General features: G+C 38.3%; 1 protein-coding gene across 4 annotated transcripts in view; it reads right to left on the bottom strand.

Moving 5' to 3' along the window:
- Positions 1-19250, bottom strand: part of LOC119505521 (zinc finger protein 705A-like) — a 92602-nt gene that overhangs the window by 47260 nt on the left and 26092 nt on the right. For 3 of the 4 annotated variants that reach the window (XM_037798344.1, XM_037798343.1, XM_037798346.1), the window contains exon 2: positions 17503-17594. The exons of the other annotated variant lie outside the window; for it this stretch is intronic. The gene's annotated coding sequence lies outside the window, so the exon portion shown is untranslated. The remainder of the gene's footprint in view (positions 1-17502; positions 17595-19250) is intronic. 4 annotated transcript variants of the gene reach the window in all.

Here is a 19250-nt window from a genome sequence, read left to right as displayed (position 1 = left end):
AATGCCCAGCAAACTCCAAATAGAATAAATCCAAATAAACCCACCCAAAGACATATTCTGATCAGACTCTCAAATACTGAAGAGAAGGAGCAAGTTCTGAAAGCAGCAAGAGAAAAGCAATTCACCACATACAAAGGAAACAATATAAGACTAAGTAGTGACTACTCAGTGGCCACTATGGAGGCGAGAAGGCAGTGGCATGACATATTTAAAATTCTGAGAGACAAAAATTTCCAGCCAAGAATACTTTATCCAGCAAAACTCTCCTTCAGATTTGAGGGAGAGCTTAAATTTTTTACAGGCAAACAAATGCTGAGAGACTTTGGCAATAAAAGACCTGCCATACTTCAGATTCTAAAGGAAGCCCTACCAACAGAGAGACAAAGAAAGGAGAAAGAGATATAGAGAATTTTAACAGACATATATAGTACCTTACATCCCAAATCACCACGACACTCATTTTTCTCTAGTGATCACAGATCTTTCCCCAGAAGGGACCATAAGCTGACACATAAAACAAGCTTCAAGAAATTAAAAAAAAAAAAAATTTAATATACTCAAAAGAACATTCTCCAAACACAATGGAATACAAATAGAAGTCAATAATTTTTGAACTATAACTCCACTATTTACTTCCTACATGATAAAAAATACATAAACTCTAAGGACAAATCAATGGTTTTGAACTCAATGTAAAATATGTAATTTTAGACAACTATATAAAGGTGGGGGAATGAAGGAGTATAGGAACATAGTTCATGTGCCCTTTTGAAGTGAAGGTGGTATCAAAGAAAAACAAGATTGATAGGGATTTAAGAGGTTAATTTTAAGCCCCACAGTAAACACAAAGAAATTACCAGAGAATATAACCATACAGATGAAAAGTAGAGTCTGGATTAAGAAAATGGGGGAAGGGGCAATGGGGAGTTAAGAAAGGAGTGTAGGGTTGCTGTTTGAGGTGAAGGGAAATTTCTAGTAATGGATGGTGGGGAAGAGCATAACATCATTCTAAATGTGATTAATCTCACTAATGGAAGGCTAGGAAAGGGGTGGAATGGGAAGAGTTAGGCTGTATATATTGTTCCACAATTGAAAAAAGAAAAAAAAAAAAAGACAGTCTAACTAGACGACAATTGAATGCTAAGGATGAACTTGGATGGGATTGGAGGGTGGAGGACAGGTGGCTCAAAGGGACACAGTTTAGACATAAGGAAAAGGAAATATAGGATGTAAGCATTGTATCATTGTTGAATCTCTTATACTTCTTAGCTAAGACGTTTTCAAAATTTGCAAATATATTCTATCAAAACTTTAAGAAATTTAAAATTGAGGAAAATAAATAATTCCTCATTTCCTTCTACTACTTAAACCTCCCTTATGCTCCCCTCAACAATGCAGAGTCCTTCATTCTAGCACCTACAACACTTGAGTAATTAAACTCACCTATTGAAACATCAGCCTCCCTAATGGCTGTAAACTTCTGCTCTTACTCATCTCTATCATCTATGTTCACAAAATGCCTAAGCCAATTGGAGGCACTAACCTGATCAATGGTCTGTTTCTCCAATGTGGTCATGGGTTAGATGAGAAAAAACAAACCTCTCTTGTCTTTCAAGTGAATACACAGATTTAATGGAGACTGGAACAAATTAGTGTAATCTCAAAAAGATTACTTATTGATGAAACCCTAACCTATCATAACCATCCCAGAGGTCTGGATAAACTTAACTGTGGGGGTTCAGATCCTTGAACAGTTCCTAAATGTGTTAAGAACATCCACAACAAAAGGAGGAACCTGCCCTCTGCTGGCAACACAGATGTTTAAGTTTAGTTGCATTGTCAATAGCTCAACTGACAACTATCTTCCTCGGGTTGTCCCTCACAACCAGACAAGCACTAGGCAAGCAAATGGAGACTGAGAAAGAAGCCATGAGATTCCAGTCTTGTCCATGATTTCCAGACCCACTTGTCATGCATCCCTACCCTTCATCTGAACATAAACCCAGCCCAATCAACAGGAACATGAAGTGTGCTCCAAGAGAAATACAGAGTGGACCCTTCTGTCTCAGGATCAAAAGAAAGAAAATATTCACTACTCTGGCATTAATAAAGGAGATATTAATACCTTCACTGTACAAATGAGAACATGAAAATTATTGACTTTTAATTAGCCCACAGTGTTCAATTTTCAATTCCCTCCCTGATTTCAAAACATAGGAATTCCTGATCCATGTCAATTCTGGAATTGGGTCTCCACCTCCAGAGAACCCCTCTGGATTTTCTCAGATATAATTATTCTTGGCTTTTGTACTAGCACTGGTTCTCCAACAACCATCTCCGTTTCCTGGCTGTCATTCCCTTCCTGCTCCACCCTGCACCTGCCTTTCTAGGTACACTTGCCCTAAATCCTTTTGGTTCTGTAACTTGAGATGTTTAACAATATTGCTATCTCAACACTAGAGCTTCCCCCAGTGAAGTTGGATATCAATCAAGAGACTTCAAAATATATTTTATTATGGGGTTGACCAATTCGACTCATTCCATTTTGAGGGACTGATGGCTATCATCATGTTTATTTAATCCTGACACTAACCCTGTCAACTAATTAAGACTAAATTACCTATCTAACAAATGATCTGAACAGAGGTTCAGAAAGCTTGAGTAATATGAGAAAATTACATGGCTAATAGTTTTAATTTTTCTGTCTCTGAAGTTCAAATTTCTAAAGGATTACACACACCACACTGTGGTTTTACCTGGAATACTGCCTCTCATTTCAATAAGCAGGATCTCACTCTGTTGTCAAAACCTCCTCTTCATATGGTTTGCTCACTATATAGATTGTTCTCCTACCAAGTGGGAAACTCCCTTGCAATGAATTCACTTCCTAAACATCAGCTCACCTAATGTTTACTGAGCAGTGTAATTCATGCTTACTCATTTCAACATACACTTACTGAAAACATTATTTCTCATGTCCTTCTGATTATTTATATCTGTGAATAAGTACCAGAGCATTTAACATATCTGTCCCCAATATGAGTGGACTCCAATTAACTTCCTTATGCATGGCTGCACCATAGCCAGTACAGTACATGACGAAGATACTGATCCAGTTCTAAACAAAGACTCACTACCACTAGTGCTTTCAAATATATCTGGCTAATTAAATATATCTGGATAATTAAATCATTCTTCCACATTCCATAAATACTTAATATGGGCTAACTATTTTTTAAGCACTGTTTTATTATTCTCCCACAGGTTTTTTTTGTTTTACATTTTTTTTGTGATAGATAACATATATACAGAAAAGGTGATAACTTTCAAAGTACAATTTAACGAGGGGCTATAGAGCTAATTTCAAAGACTAGTACGGGTTACAGTTCCACCATTTCCGTTATTTCCTTCTAATTATCCTAATACCTCAGCATCTAAAAATTATATATATATATATATATATATATATATATATATTTATATAAAGATTCAGTATTTGTAATCCTTTATTAAATCCTAATTTGTCTGTTGCTACCCATTCCTCTCGTTTGATAACTTTCTTGATATTCAAGGATGTCTAGTGATGTCTAGGGATGTTACTGTCCACCGTAACTTGTTCATATTGAAAAGGGGTGTTGACCTTATGGGGAAGGGGGATGCATCTGGTTGATGTTCTTGGAAGAGCTGTTGCCTCTGAGTTTTGGTACTTATCCGGCAGAGGAATACTGAGGGATTTAAGTTTAAAATGGCATAACTTGTGAACCTCACACTCTCACCTTTTAACAGATAGAGCTACCGCCTGTTAATCAGATGAATGATGTAATTTGACAAGTCACCTCAATTTAGCATCATAGTATCTACAAATATTCCTGCATTCATACCCATTGGTTATTCCTTCTCTCTCTCTGACGTTACCCCTGTGAAATTCTTTCACAACCTCTTCATCTTATCACAATCAATAACTTCATCATTTAAACTCATTATTTCTCATCTGTTTTTGAAACAAAATCATCTTCTGCATCAATTTCCTCTCTGAAGTGTGATCTCTTCCTCCCTTCACAATCAAGGTACAAAAGCACTTACCCTTTCTCTCACTGCCACAACTAATGACTTAATAAAATCGGCCACGACTTCCTCTTAAAAAAAATCATGCTAACATCACCAATGAGTTCCCAACAATTAAATCCAGTGTGTGTGTGTCAGTCTTTTACTTGGAACCAAAGGACTGAGCCATGACCTCCTTTTAGGAACTTGTTTTCTGACATCTAGGTCCCTAAATGTATTCAAACTAGTAACTTCTTACTGTTCTATGCATGGTACGTCTCAAACACTATTATTAGAACATCTCAAGACTCAATCCCAGCCTTTCTTCACTCCAACTTTTATACACAGTCCTATCTTACATGTTTATTCAATTGCTTCAAATTATCCCTCTATTATCTCAAAAATGAGAGTGACAAAACTCTTTATGACCTATTGTTTCTCCTTGCATAGATATAAGAACATAAAATGAAATATATGAAGACATTACCCACCCTCCCCCAAAAGCTAAAAATTTCTCCTACTTGAGAGCATACTCCCTGATTAACTTAGACGCCAGTCAAGACAAATCTAATGAAGGTATGCATCTTTAACAAAATATTTTCCCTCAAATTTGGCAAATCTTAATGACACCACTAGACATCCAAGGATTGAACTTCAAACTACTGCTTAGAACCACAGAAACACATTTAAGCCTTGATATTATTGCAGCACTATTATCATCCTTAGAGTTCCCTTCACTGAATACCAAATGAAGTTAGTCTTCTCCCTCCCCTCCCCATGCCTTCTTTTTTATTAGAGAAGTTGTGGGTTTACAGAACAATCGTGCATAACATACAGGATACCCATACATCACCCCACCACCAACACTTGCATTGGTGTGAAACAGGTTACAATTGATGATAGTATGTTTTTGTAATTCTATTATCTTTTTAACAGTAGTTACATTTGTTACAACTGATGAAAGATTATTAAAGTAGTAGTATTAACTATGGTCCATAGATTACATAGGGGTATTTTTTTCCCCATATTCCCAACCTACTATTTTTTTTTTTGACGCATGTCTTTATTTTATTACTCATCTACCCATTCACTGGATAAACAGACATCCCCTTTATCCCACAGCTTTTACAATAACATGGTTACAAGATAAAAGCTATATAGTTATACAATCATTTTCCAATATCAAGGCTACTCGATTATAGTTCAACATTGTGCCAGTCTGAATGTATTATGTCCCTCAAAATGCTGTTATCTTTGATGCAATCCTGTGTGGGCAGACATATTAGTGTTGATTAGATTGTCAATCTTTGAGTGTTTCCATGGAGATGCGACTCACCCAACTGTAGGTAATAACTCTGGGTAACTTCCATGGAGGTGTGGCCCCATGCATTCAGCATGGGCCTTGATTAGTTTACTAGAGCACTATATAAGATCAGAAGGAACAAGCTTGCTACAGCCAAGAGAGACACTTTGAAAAATGCACAGGAGCTGAGAGAGGCGCTGCAGATGACAGACAGTTTGAAGACGGCTGTTGAAAGCAGACTCTTGCTGCAGAGAAGCTAAGAGAGGACAAACGCCTCAAGAGCAACTAAGAGTGACATTTTTGAGGAGCTGAAGCCTAGAGAGGAACGTCCTGGGAGAAAGCCATTTTGAAACCAGAACTTGGAGCAGACGCCAGCCACGTGCCTTCCCAGCTAACAGAGGTTTTCCGGACGCCATTGGCCATCCTCCAGTGAAGGTACTCGATTGTCGATGTGTCACCTTGGACACTTTATGGCCTTAAGACTGTAACTGTGTAACCAAATAAACTCCCTTTATAAAGCCAATCCATTTCTGGTGTTCAGCATTCCAGCAACATTAGCAAACCAGAACAGATTTTGGTACCAGAAGTAGGGTGCTGCTGAGTTTGCAAATACCAAAAATGTTAGAACAGCTTTTTAAATGGATAAGGGGAAGATTCTGGAAAAATTGTGAGGAGCTTGATAGAAAAGGCGTAAACCTCTTTGAAGAGACTGTGGAAATATGGACCCTAAAGATACTTCTGATGAGGCCATGAGCAGAAATGATGAATGTGTTGTTGCAGACCAAAAGAAAGGTGATCCTTGTTTAAAGTGGCAGAGAATTGGCAAAAGTGAGTTCTAGTGTTGGATGGAGGGAAGAATTTGAGAGCCACAAGCTGAGATACTTGGCTGACAAGATTTTGAAACTAAAAGTTATGAATATACCATGGCTTCTCCTTGCAGCTTATAGTAAAATGCAAGCGGAGAGAGATAAACTTACAACGGAACTCTCAGGTTCAAAGAAACCAGAAGCTGATGGTTTGGAAAATTCTGGGCTTCCAGGAGGTGGAACCCCAGAAGCTATAGCCCCAAATGAGGATTTAACCAAACATGGAACCCGACCACCATTTCAGTACAAGCCAAAATTGGAGATGGAGTTATCCAGAGAGGATCTGTAGAAAGTCCTATTGTCTGACAGCTTTGACCCTTGTGTGCTTCATGCGAAGCCAACAGAATTTCTGTGAGATCTTTATAGATGGACCCGCTGCCAGTCTGGACTGGAGAAGACAGACAAGGACCAAATTGAAGGAAAAATTTCTTCAAAGATGGAGCCGCCATGGAGGTTGAGGTATGGAGTCAAGAGGTCTCAGGCTGGGAGAGCTGAGTGGCCCACATGCACGGAAAGGGTGAGTTTGCCCCAGAGGTCAAGGGTGGACCTTCCACCTCGATGTTCAGGAAGAGTGCTCTCACCCCAGACCCCAGAGAGAGTGGAGCACATTCCCAGGGAATTGGGGAGAACCTGGCAGCCACCCCACTGTTCTGAAGGGGTTGAGCAAGTGCCTCAGAGATGGAAGAGAATCCAGGTGCTGCCCTGATGTTTGAGGAGGGTGGGGCAAGAAAGGTGTTCTCCCCAGTGTGTGGATATGTTGGAGCACTCACCCCAGCATTTGGAGAGAAAAGGGCTGCCATGAAAGCCTTTGAAAAGTGTTGGACTCCCACACTCTCAAGCCCCAAGGATACAACACTGTTCAATAAACGACTCTCAGACTTTGAAATCTAATGGAGTTTACCCTATGGGTTTTAGGAATTGTTTTGGTCCTTTAAATCCTGTTTTCCTTACTGTTTCTCCTTATGGCAATGGGAACGCTTATCCTATGACTGTCCCTCCTTTGTATATTGGCAGCAGATGATGTGTTTGGAGTTTCACAGACCCACAGGTAGAGGGGAATTTTGCCTCAAGACAGACCATCCTGTAAATGATTTTGATGGGATCTTGTACTTATCTATGTTACTGAAATGATGTAAGTTTCTATGATATTGTGATGGGATGAACGTATTTTGTGTATGGAAAAATCATGTCATTTTGGGGTCCAGGGGGTGGAATGTGCCAGTTTGAATGTGTTACGTCCCCCAAAATGCCATTATCTTTGATGCAATCTTGTGTGGGCAGATGTATCAGTGTTGATTAGATTGTAAATCTTTGACTGAGTGTTTCCATGGAGATGTGACCCATCCAACTGTAGGTGATAACTAACTGGATAATTTCCATGGACGCATGGCCCCGCCCAATCAGCATGGGCCTTGATTAGTTTACTAGACCACTATATAAGCCCAGACAGAAGGAGCAGGCTTGCTACAGCCAAGAGGGACACTTTGAAGAATGCAAAGGAGCTGAGAGAGGAGCTGCAGATGAGAGACAGTTTCAAGACGGCTGTTGAAAGCAGACTCTTGCTCCAGAGAAGCTAAGAGAGGACAAATGCCTCAAGAGCAACTAAGAATGACATTTTTGAGGTGCTGAAGCCTAGAGAGGAACGTCCTGGGAGAAAGCCATTTTGAAACCAGAACATGGAGCAGACGCCAGCCACATGCCTTCCCAGCTAACAGAGGTTTTCCGACACCATTGGCCATCCTCCAGTGAAGGTACCCGATTGTGGATGTGTACCTTGGACACTTTATGGTCTTAAGACGGTAACTGTGTAACCAAATAAACTCCCTTTATAAAAGCCAATCCATTTCTGGTGTTTTGCATCCTGGCAACATTAGCAAACCAGAACAAACATTTTCAGGTATTTCCTTCTGGTTACTCTAATATACTAGAAACTAAAAAGAAATAGCTATACAATGAGTCAGTAGTCATAATCATTTGTTAAATCCTAACTTCTCCATTACTACTCCTCCTTCTCATCTGAGCATTCTCTCAATCTTCAGGAGTATCTGGGCAATTACTATTCTAATGTCTTTGTGCTGAGAAGGGGTGTCAACATTATGGGGTTGATGAAAAGAAACTGGTTGATGTTCTTAGAGAGATTGGTACCTTTGGGTTTCAGGGCTTATCTGGCATAGGAACAATCTGGAGGCCTAAAGTTTCTGAAAAAATTAACTTGATAAGTAAAACTTTTATAGTTTTAGATAGAACCCAAGGTATTTAGGGTTAGCAGGAGTACTTTGGGTTGGGGCTTGGCATACTGTGGCAAAGCACAGTATCTGGCTGAAGTTTGCATAAGATTAACTTCCAGAATAATCTCTCGGCTCTAACTGAAATCTCCTAGCCACTGAAACTTTATTTTGTTTCCTTTTTCTTCCCCCCTTCAATCAAGAAGGTTCGTCCCTGGGAGTCATGTCCCACAATGCCAGGGAGACTTACACCCCTAGGATAGATTCCATGGAAACATGGCCCCACCCATTCAGCATGGGCCTTGATTAGTTTACTAGAGCACCGTATAAGCCCAGACAGAAAGAGCGGGCACTTTGAAGAATGTACAGGACACTTTGAAGAATGTACAGGAGCTGAGAGAGGAGCGCAGATAGAGAGAGGCCCATCTGAGCAACAAAAGAGGTTCTCTAGGGATGTCTCTTAGGCATAATTTTAAGTAGGGTTAGCTTCACCATTATAGAAACAAGTCTCATAGGGGCATAAGCCAAGATCAACTGCTTGGCTTATTAAACTGGGAGTCCCTAATACTTGTGAGAATATAAGGAATTCCCTGGGTGGGGATTAATAGTTTCACATTTTTTCTGCAATCCCTCAAGGGACTTCACAAATACTTTTTCATTTTCTACCCCAAATACTCTGGAATATATCAGGGTATTACATTAACCTGAACAGAATAACAAGATCTCATTCCCTATTCTAGGTTCCATGTAATTAGGCTGTTTACCAGACAGGTTAAATTAGATAGTGCTCTACAGAGTATTTAAATTTTGGGGAAAAAAAACATTTCTCCTTTAGTCTTACAAAGATGTTAAAGTTTTAATATACAGACAATATCAGAGACCATACAATATTCGTCCCTTCATTTCTGGCTTATTTCACTCAATATAATGTCCTAAAGATTTATTCACCTCTTTGCCTGCCTCACAACTTCATTCCTTTCTGTAGCAGCACAATATTCCGTCTTATGCATACACCACAGTTACCCTTCCGCTCATCAGTCGATGTACCCTAGGGCTGCCTCCATCCATTGGCAACTGTGAATAATGCTGCCATAAACACCAGTGTGCAAGTGTCTACTCGTGACCCTGCTTTCAGGTCTTCTGAGTATATACCTAGTAATGGGATTGCTGGATCATACAGTAATTCTATACTTAGCTCCCTGAGGAACCACCAAATTACCTTCCAGAGTGGTGGCACAATTCTACATTCCCACCAACAGTGTATAAGTGTACTTATTTCCCCACATTCTCTCCAATATTTGGAGTTTACTGTTTTTTGATAATGGCCATTCTTGTAGGTGTAAGATAATATCACACTGAGGTTTTGATTTGCATTTCTTTAATATCTAGTTAAGCTGGCCATTTTTCAAGTGCTTTTTAGCCTTTTGTATCTCCTCTTTGGAAAAGTGTTTGTGCGTGTCTTTTGCCCACTTTTGTATTGAATTGTTTGTCTTTTGTTCCTGAGTTGTAGGATTTCTTTGGATATTCCAGATTTCAAACCAGTATCCAATATTAGGTTTCTAAATATTGTCTCCCATACCTCTGTACTTTCCTGACAAAGTCCTTTGATGCACAAAAGTATTCAATTTAAGGAACTCTCATCTACCCATTTCTTCTTTCATTGTTTGCACTTCGGGTGAAGGTCTAGGAAACAACCCCCTACCACAAAATCTTTAAGATACTTCCCTACATTTTGTTCTAAGAGCTTTATGATCTTAGCTCTAATGTCTAGGTCTTTGATCCATTTTGAGTTAATTTTTGTTTAAGGCATGAAACAGGGGTCTTCTTTTATTCTTGTAGATATGGATATTCAGTTCTCCAAGCACCATTTGTTGAAGAGGTGGATCTGTCCCAGTTCAGTGGACTTCACTGCCTTATCAAAAATCAGTTGTTCATAGATGAGAGGGTCTATTTCCAAACTCTCAATTAGATTTCATTGGTCAGTATATCTATCTTTATGCCAGTACTATGCTGTTTAAACCACTGTAGCTTTGTACTATGCTTTAAAGTCAGGTACTGTGAGACAGCCCAATTCATTTTGCTTTCTCAAGATATTTTTAGCTAATCGAGACACCCTGCCCTTCCAAATTTGACTATTATTTTTTCTCCCTGTAAAGTGAGTTGTTGGGGTTTTGATCACTATTGCATTGCAGCTATAAAAAATTTGGGTAGAATTCACATCTTAATTATATTTGGTCTTCCAATGCATGAAAACAGTATGTCCTTCCCTTTATTTAGGTCATAACTGATTTCTCTGAGCAATGTTTTGTAGTTTTCTGTGTACAGGACTTTATGTTCTTGGTTAAATTTATTCCTAGATATTTGATTCTTTTGGTTGCTATTAAAAATGAATTTTTTTTCTTGATTTCCTCCAAAGATTGCTCATTACTACTCTACAGAAACATTACTGGTTTTTGAATGTTGATATTGTATCCTGCCACGGGTGCTGCACTTGTTTATTAGCTGCAGAAACTCTACTCTAGTTTTTTCGGGATTTTCTACGTATAGGATCATGTCATCTGCAAACAGTGACAGTTTTACTTCTTCCTTTCCAATTTGGATGACTTTTATTTCTTTTTCTTGCCTAATGGCTCCAGCTATAACTTCCAGCACAATGTTTAATAATGGTGACAGTGGGCATCCTTGTCTTTTTCCAGATCTTAGAAAGTGTTCAACTTTTTCCCATTGAGTATGACGTTAGCTGTGGGCTTTTCATACATTTCTTTTATCATGTTGAGGAAGTTTCCTTCTATTCCTATCCTTTTAAGTGTTTTCATCAAGAAAGGATGCAGAATTTTGTCAAATGCCTTTTCTACATCAACTGAGGCAATTGTGTGATTTTCCCCTTTGATTTATTGATGTGGCATATTACACTAACTGATTTTTTTGTTGAACCACCCTTACATACCTGGGATAAAAGTACTTAACTCATGGTTTATAATTCTGTTAATCTACTGCTGGATTTGATTTGTTATATTTTTTTGAGTATTTTCATTAAAGAGATTGGCCTGAAATTTTCTTTTCTTGTAGTTTGTCTGGCTTTGGTATTAGGGTGGTATTGGCTTCATAGAATGAGTTAGGTAGCTTTCCCTCACCTTCAATTTGTTTGAAGAGTTTGTGCAGGATTGGTACTAATTCTTTCTTGAATGTTTGGTAAAATTCACATGTGAAGCCATCTGGTCCTGGACTTTCCTTTCTTGTGATGTTTTGCTGACTGAGTCATTCTCTTTATTTGTGATTGGTTTGTTGAGGTCTTCTATTTCTTCTCAAGTCAATACTGGTTGTTCATGTTTTTCTAGGAAGTTTTCTGTTTCATCTAAGTTGTCTAGATTGTTAACATATAGTTGCTCATAGCATCTGTCATCATCTCCTTTACTTCTGAGGGGTCAGTAGTTATATCCCCCTCCCATCTCCGCTTCTATGTATTTGCATCCTCTCTTTCTTTGCCAGCCTAGCTAAGAGTCCATCAATTTTAATGATTTTCTCAAAGAATCAACTTTTGTCTTTGGTTATTATATTTTTTTCATGCTCTCAATTTCTTTTATTTCTGCTCTAATCTTTATTTCTTTCCTTCTGTTTGCTTTGGGGCTAGTTTGCCATTCTTTCTCTTCTTCCTCCAAGTGAGCATTTAAGTCCTTGATTTTTGCTTTCTTCTGTTTTAATAAAGGCATTTAGGGCAATAAATTTCCCTCTCAGCACTGTCTTTGTTGCATCCCATAAGTTTTGACATGTTGTGTTTTCATTTGCCTCAAGATATTTACTGATTTCTCTTGTAATTTTTTCCTTGATGCACTAGCTTAAAGTGTTCTTTAGCCTCCACATATTTGTTAATTTTCCAGCCCTCTGCCTGTTATTGATTTCCAATTTCATTCCATTATGACCTGAGAAAATGTTTTGTATAATTTCAAACTTTTAAAATTTATTGAGAGCTGCTTTGTGACCCAACATGAGGTCTATCCCAGAGAATGATACAAGAGCACTTGGGAAACATGTGTATCCTGCTGTTGCAGAGTGTAATGTTCTATAAATGTTAAGTCTAGATCATTTATCTTATATTTAAGAACTCTTTGCATATTGATCTTCTGTCTAGATGTTCCATCCATTGACGTGAGTTGTGTACTGAAGTCTCCTACTGTTACTGTACAGGTGTCTACTTCTTCCTTCCCTTTTATTATTATATAGTGTCTTTCTTTGTATCTTTTACATATTTTACATTTGCAGTCTAATTTGACTGATATTAGTGTAGCTACCCCCGCTCTATTCTGATTGTTGTTCGTGTGAAATATCTTTTTCAACCTTTCACTTTCACCTATTTTTGTCCTTGGATCTAAAGTGAGTCTCTGTGTAGATAGCATATAGATGGATCTTGTTTTTAATCCATTCTGCCAGTCTCTTTTGATTGGGGAGTTCAATCCATTAACATTTAATGTTATTACTGTAAAGGCAATACTTTCTTCTATGATTTTGTCCTTTGGATTTTATATGTCGTACTTCTTTCTCTCTCTTACCCGTTTAGTTATATATACTCTTCACTTCTACACTCTTCTCAAACCTATCTATACCTTTTCTACCAGCCTCCCTTTCGAATTTCTTGTAAAGCAGGTCTCTTGTTCAGAAACTGTCTCAATGTATGATTATTTTAAACCCTCCCTCATTTTTGATGGATAGTTTTGCTGGGTATAGGATTCTTGGTTGGTAGTTTTTCTCTTTTGGTATCTTAAATATATCATACCACTGCCTTCTCACCTCCACGGTTTCTGCTGGGAAATCCACATTTAGTTTTATTGAGCTTCCCTTTACATGATGGATCGCTTTTCTCTTGCTGCTTTCAGAATTCTCTCTTTGACTTTGGCATTGGAGAATCTGATGAGTGTCTTGGAGTAAGTTTATTTGGATTTATTCTCTTTGGCATATGGTGCACTTCTTGGACCTGTAATTTATGTCCTTAATAAGAGTTGGGAAATTTTCATGGATTATTTCCTCAATTATTCTTTCTGCCCCTTTCCCTCTCTCTCTTCCTCCTGAGACACCCACAACACATATATTCATGTGCTCATGTAGTCATTCAATTCCCTGAGACCGTGCTCATATATATATGCATTCTTTTCCCTATCTCTTCTTTTTGTGTGTAGGATTTCAGATGTCCTGACCTCTAATTCACTGATCCTTTCTTCTGCCTCTTCAAATCTGCTGTTACAAGTCTCCATTTTTTTTCATCTTTTCTATTGTGCCTTTCATTCCCATAAGTTTTGTCTTTTTTTTTTTCATTTTTTTTTTTGTTTTTGCAAGTTTCTGAGTTCTTCTTTATGGTCTTCCATAAAGAAATGTTTTCTTTATATCCTGTATCATTTTTTCCACATTTCCCTTCTCTTTGAATTGATTTTAGATTTGTTTAACATCTTTATTTAGTTGTTTAACTCCTGTATCTCATATGAAGTTTTAATTTGTTCCTTTGACTGGGCCATATCTTTGTGCATCCTAGTGTATGACTCACGATTCTTTTCTGATTTTCTTGATTAGTTTATTCTGGATGTTGTTTTCTTTCTTTTGCCTAGAGTTTTTTTGTTGGTTGGCTTCGTTCTCTAACTATTCTTTGACATTCAGTTCCACTTATTCTATACCTCTAGTATAGTCTCTGTTTAACTAATGAGAATTTTTTAGCTCTTATTTTTCTGATTCTTACCCTGCCTATATGAAGTTTATTGATCGCCCTTTTTTGTGTGTGTTGTTTCACCCCCAGGGAAAGGCTTTCTCTTCCCTCTTCCTCCACAAGGAATGTTGACCTGTGTGTTTTGTTTTTTGCCTCCATATGTTTTTAACACTCTGATTGCTACCTTTAGCAACTTTTAACTGGAGGACCTGCTCTGGGAAGAGGGTCCCCCAAGGTAGGGCCAACCCTAGTCAGGTTTGCCCAGACAAGACAGGCCCAGGACTCATGAAGGGGGTGTAATCAGTATCAAGGTTCCCTGGGGATGAGACCCAGCAGGGTGCCAGCCACTTTTGAATTCTGTGCTTTTCCTGTCCTGTCTAGCAGATAGTGCTTGTCAACCTGCTGCTCCCCACAGGCCTTAAGTGGTACTGTGCCTTTAATTCTTAGCAAACTCCATGTCTGCTAGGGCTGTGGTTGTGACAGAGGCTGAGGCTGAAGGTGTACTTAAACTGTTTCTGTTTTCCAGCCCCTGGTGTCTGAATTCTCTAAATAACAGTTGCCATCTGTGCTAGCCCTTGCCCTCCTCCTTTTTTTATGGGGGGGGGGGGAGAAGCTGCTCCTCAGACCCCTGTTCCCTGCAGTTTAGATAAATTACTGTATTCTCAAGCACCCTCCCTTTTCCCCCTGCTGGGAGCCTGTTTGAGGCAGGCTGGGCTCTGCTTTTTCTAGTTTGAAACTGCTACTGATATTCCAGCCCCTGAGGTCTAACTTCTCTGAATGAGAGCCATCCTTTGCACTGGGCCCTGCCCCTCCTTTTCTTGGAGAAGACACCACCTTTAGGGAAGTATCTCCTCTACTTTGTCTGTCAGTCCGCCCTACTCACACCCATGCCTGGGGCAGGGCTGAAACCAGAGAATGCCTGCTGCCTTCTTTAATGTGCTGCTTAAAAAAAAAGAATCTGTTTCTCAGAGCTAATCTTCAGTCCCCAGAACTCACAGTTCATTTCTTGTTTGCACTGTAGATTTAACTGTGCTCAGAGCTGGTATTCAGCAGTCCAAATATGTTAATCAAATCCACAATTGGAGCATGGCTAAGCTTCTCTTCCCTTGCTCCTAAGAGAGGGCTTGTTTCCTAAGAGAGAGTCTCTGAGACAGTCTGCCATCCCAGTGGGGGAGGGGCACCAGCCTCCAAAGCATGCAAGAATTTACTTACAGTTCTGTGCTGTGATATACGAGTCTCAGCCCTTCTTGTCTGGTGTACAATGTGCAACTGGTCTCTGAAATCCCCGTAACAGTTGTTCCAGACAGTTCCTGCTACTTACTAGCTGCCCTAAAAGACGGACTAAATCTCACACTTCCCTATGCTGCCATCTTGCCCCTCTTCCCCATGCTTTTATTACAATTCTGTTCCTTCCAGTCACTCATATCATGTCATTACAGATTTATTTATTTGTCTCTCTCCCACTGGTCTAACTGCATAAAACTATTCCCTGAATGGTTATACTGGACATGCTTCCCTTAATTCTAATGAATTATAAACCCATAGAAATTTTATATCCATAATAACCTAACCTGACTTCAGGTAGGCTGGTCCTAAATGCTTGCATTCAAATGAAAATGACTACTTCCTGATTTTAAAAATCATTTATAAAATAAATAAGCACAGCCCCTCCTTGTTAAAATTCTCTCTCTTACTTGATAGAACCCAAAGTGACCAAAAAGACAAAGCAGCCAATCTTATTGAGGAAGCTTTCACCACACTCTAGAGCTCAGAGCTTCTTTCTCTCTAGAAAAAGCACCATTTTGTTATGGACTCTCTTTTTATGTAGTTCATAACTTCATCAGTCCCATAATCCAAAAGACATACTCAATCAACTTAGATGACAATCAAGCCAAATCTAATCAAGGCATGTCTTTAACATAATCTTTTCCCTGAAATTAGGTAAATCATGTAGAAGCAATGAAGGAAAACAGACTGTGGCCTTTCATTTCTTCTAAAAATCTCAAAATCAATCATATCTTTTCCAGAGGTTTCTCTGTTTTGTAGATTTTGTTTGTTTTCCACAGTACTTAGAGAATCTAAAGCAAGAAGTTCCCTACCACTCTTTATTTCTCAGAGGACTTGTATGCTATTAACATTCTCTCAGGCTGTGGGGATTAGGGTCTTTATAAGTAAAAATATTAGTGTTGAAAACTGTTCCGGTTTGCTAATGCCGCTGGAATGCAAAACACCAGAAATGGATTGGCTTTTATAAAAGGGGGTTTATTTGTCTTAAGGCCATAAAGTGTCCAAGGTAACACATCAACAATCAGGTACCTTCACTGGAGGATGGCCACTGGTATCCGGAAAACCTCTGTTAGCTGGTAAGGCACATGGCTGGCGTCTGCTCTGGAGTTCTGGTTTCAAAATAGCTTTCTCCCAGGACATTCCTCTCTAGACTGCAGCTCCTCAAAAATGTCACTCTTAGTTGCTCTTGGGGCACTGTCCTCTCTTAAGCTTCTCCAGAGCAAAAGTCTGCTTTCAAAGGCCATCTCCAAAATGTCTCTTTAAGCTGAAGCTCCTCTCTCAGCTCCTGTGTGTTTTTCAAAGTGTCCCTCTTGGCTGTAGCAAGCAGTGAGCTCCTTCTGTCTGAGCTTTTTATATGGCTCCAGTGATTTAATTCAGACCCACCCTGAATGGGTGAGTTAATACCTCCATGGAAATTATCCAATCAAGGTCTTTTCCACAGTTGATTAAGTTAAATCTCCATGGAAACACTCAGTCAAAGGTTCCAAAATCTAATCAACATTCATACAACTGGCCCCACAATATTGCATCAAAGAACACAGTGTTTTGGGGGCCAATAATATATTCAAACTGGCACAAAAACATATTCAAGGAAAAATATTTTCATTATTCTGAAGTGTACATATTTTACTACTAAACAAGGGAAAGACTATCCATTGAGGATCCCTTCATGTCAGATTTAGCTGAAGATTTGAGAACCTTAGATCATCACTAGATCATTATTTCCCAGAACAAGTGACCTAGTTTCATTCCTGATTTTCCTATGAATAGGATGTGCACTAATTTTTTAATTGATCCAGCCCACATATCTATTGCATTTAATTGTCACTGTCTCCTTAGTTGTTCTTTTTTCTCAAATTGTGGAAACATATATACAACACAAACATTCCCATCTCAACCATTTTCAAACACTCCATTCAGTGGGATTAATCACATTCACAACATTGTGCTACCCTCACCAGCATTTATTACCAGCACTTTCCCATCTCACCAAAGAAAAACCCTATACCCAGCATTAACTAATTTTTTAATTAAAATTAAAAGTATGACAGTCTTTAAACATATTTTGAGATAAAGAATAAAACTTACTTCAGAAGCAAATTCAAGAAAGGTATTTCCAATTTAGGTACAGACATTTGACTCAAAGGAATATTTTGTCTTTTCTTTTTAAATCCACTCTTCTGAAATTAAAAAAAAAAAGTTGTGATCAGAATTATTTTAATAGCATGCACTTTAGGGTAATCAATGACTCCATTTTCATAGCTTTCTTATACATTCCTACATGTTTACAAGCTACGTATTTCAAGAATGATGACATTCTTGAGGCAAGCAATGATCTCTTTTTGTCAGAAATGTGTATATGTTGCAAGTCAATTCTAAGCTAGGTCTCTCCAAGAAAGTATAGTTATACTAGCAAATAAAACAGATAGCCTGGCCATATGGAGTTTAAGAGCTACTTTAGAAGAGATGATGTAAACAGAAGGATACCTGGCATGCAAAATCCAGAAGTACTTCATTTTCAGAGATGAAAAAACTTTTTTAGAAATGAAAATATTTATTCTGAGAATTGCTCAGCCAGTGGGTGACAGGTAAGGTCACATTAAGGCTTGAAATTTTAAAGAAGGGCTAGTTTTCAAAGGGTGATGAGTCCATCTAACTTACTACTGAAGAAACTCTGAAATATCCCAGTGAAAAATTTTATGTTCAGGTCTGGGGCTCAAATATGAGATTTGGTCTGGAAAGTTTAAATGTTATGAACATGAAGATGATACATGAGTTCAAAGGAAAGGAAGATATTGTGAAGGTGGGGAAAGAGAAGAAAAAGAAGGGCTGGGACTGAGTCCTAAGGAGTTCCAACATTTAACGGTTCAGAAAGAGTTTAAAAATACCTAGAAAGTGGGGTCACAGAAATCTAGGAGAGTATTGTGAACTAGGATACTAAGACAAAGGTAGATTCTAGAGGGAAGGAATAGGAAATCTGTTGATAAATCTTATAGGATGAAGAGGCATTCAGTGAATTCATTGGTAACTAGCCTCTCAAGGGTAGTAGATTCAAGTGGAAACGGTTTAAACCATATCAGAGTGCACTGAGAAAAAAAGGGGAAAAATTCAAAACTTTTAGGTACTTACCACAGCATACTACATAATTTATTGCTTTCTCACTAAGAATTAAAATTTATATTTGAATAAATTTAAAGAATTTCACTTTTTAAATTCCTTATTTTTAGTGGATTTTTTAAGTATGAACATGGTTGCAATGTCAAAAAAAGCTTGTGAGAAATACACATATATTCTACTATATAAGAAATTAGTTTCCTTTTTATTAAAAATACATGCAATTTTTGTGCCTATAACTATTTGCATATTTCAATGTAGGAATTTTCTATAATGCACCACATATTCTAAGGAGAATCTCAAATACCTCTGCACACTGAAATCATCTCGGAGCTGAAAAAAAAAATTGATTGCTGGCGTCTCATCATTAGAGATTCAGATTTAATTTTTACTGGGTGTAGCTTGGATATTCACAGCTTGAAAAGTCCTCAGATGAGTTCAATCGGCATCAAAGTTTGAGAACCAATTCTCCAAGGATCTTAGAACCCAAACAGGGCTTGATACATGGTGCACAGATGCAAAAATTAACTCTAAATAGGTCAAGGACCTAAAAATAAGAACTAAAACCATTTAATTCAAGAAGAAAACATGGGGGGGGGGACTTCATAGCCTTGGATTTGATAGTGATTTCTTATATATGACATCAAAAGCATGAGCAACAAAAGAAAACATAGATAAAATGGACTGCCAAAAGTTAAAACTTTTCTAGGTCAAAATACACT

The sequence above is a fragment of the Choloepus didactylus genome, chromosome 10 (genome assembly GCF_015220235.1).
Source record: "Choloepus didactylus isolate mChoDid1 chromosome 10, mChoDid1.pri, whole genome shotgun sequence".
Taxonomy (NCBI): domain Eukaryota; kingdom Metazoa; phylum Chordata; class Mammalia; order Pilosa; family Megalonychidae; genus Choloepus; species Choloepus didactylus.
Note: the sequence above shows the minus strand (reverse complement) of the source record. Positions and strands in the feature narration are given on the sequence as shown.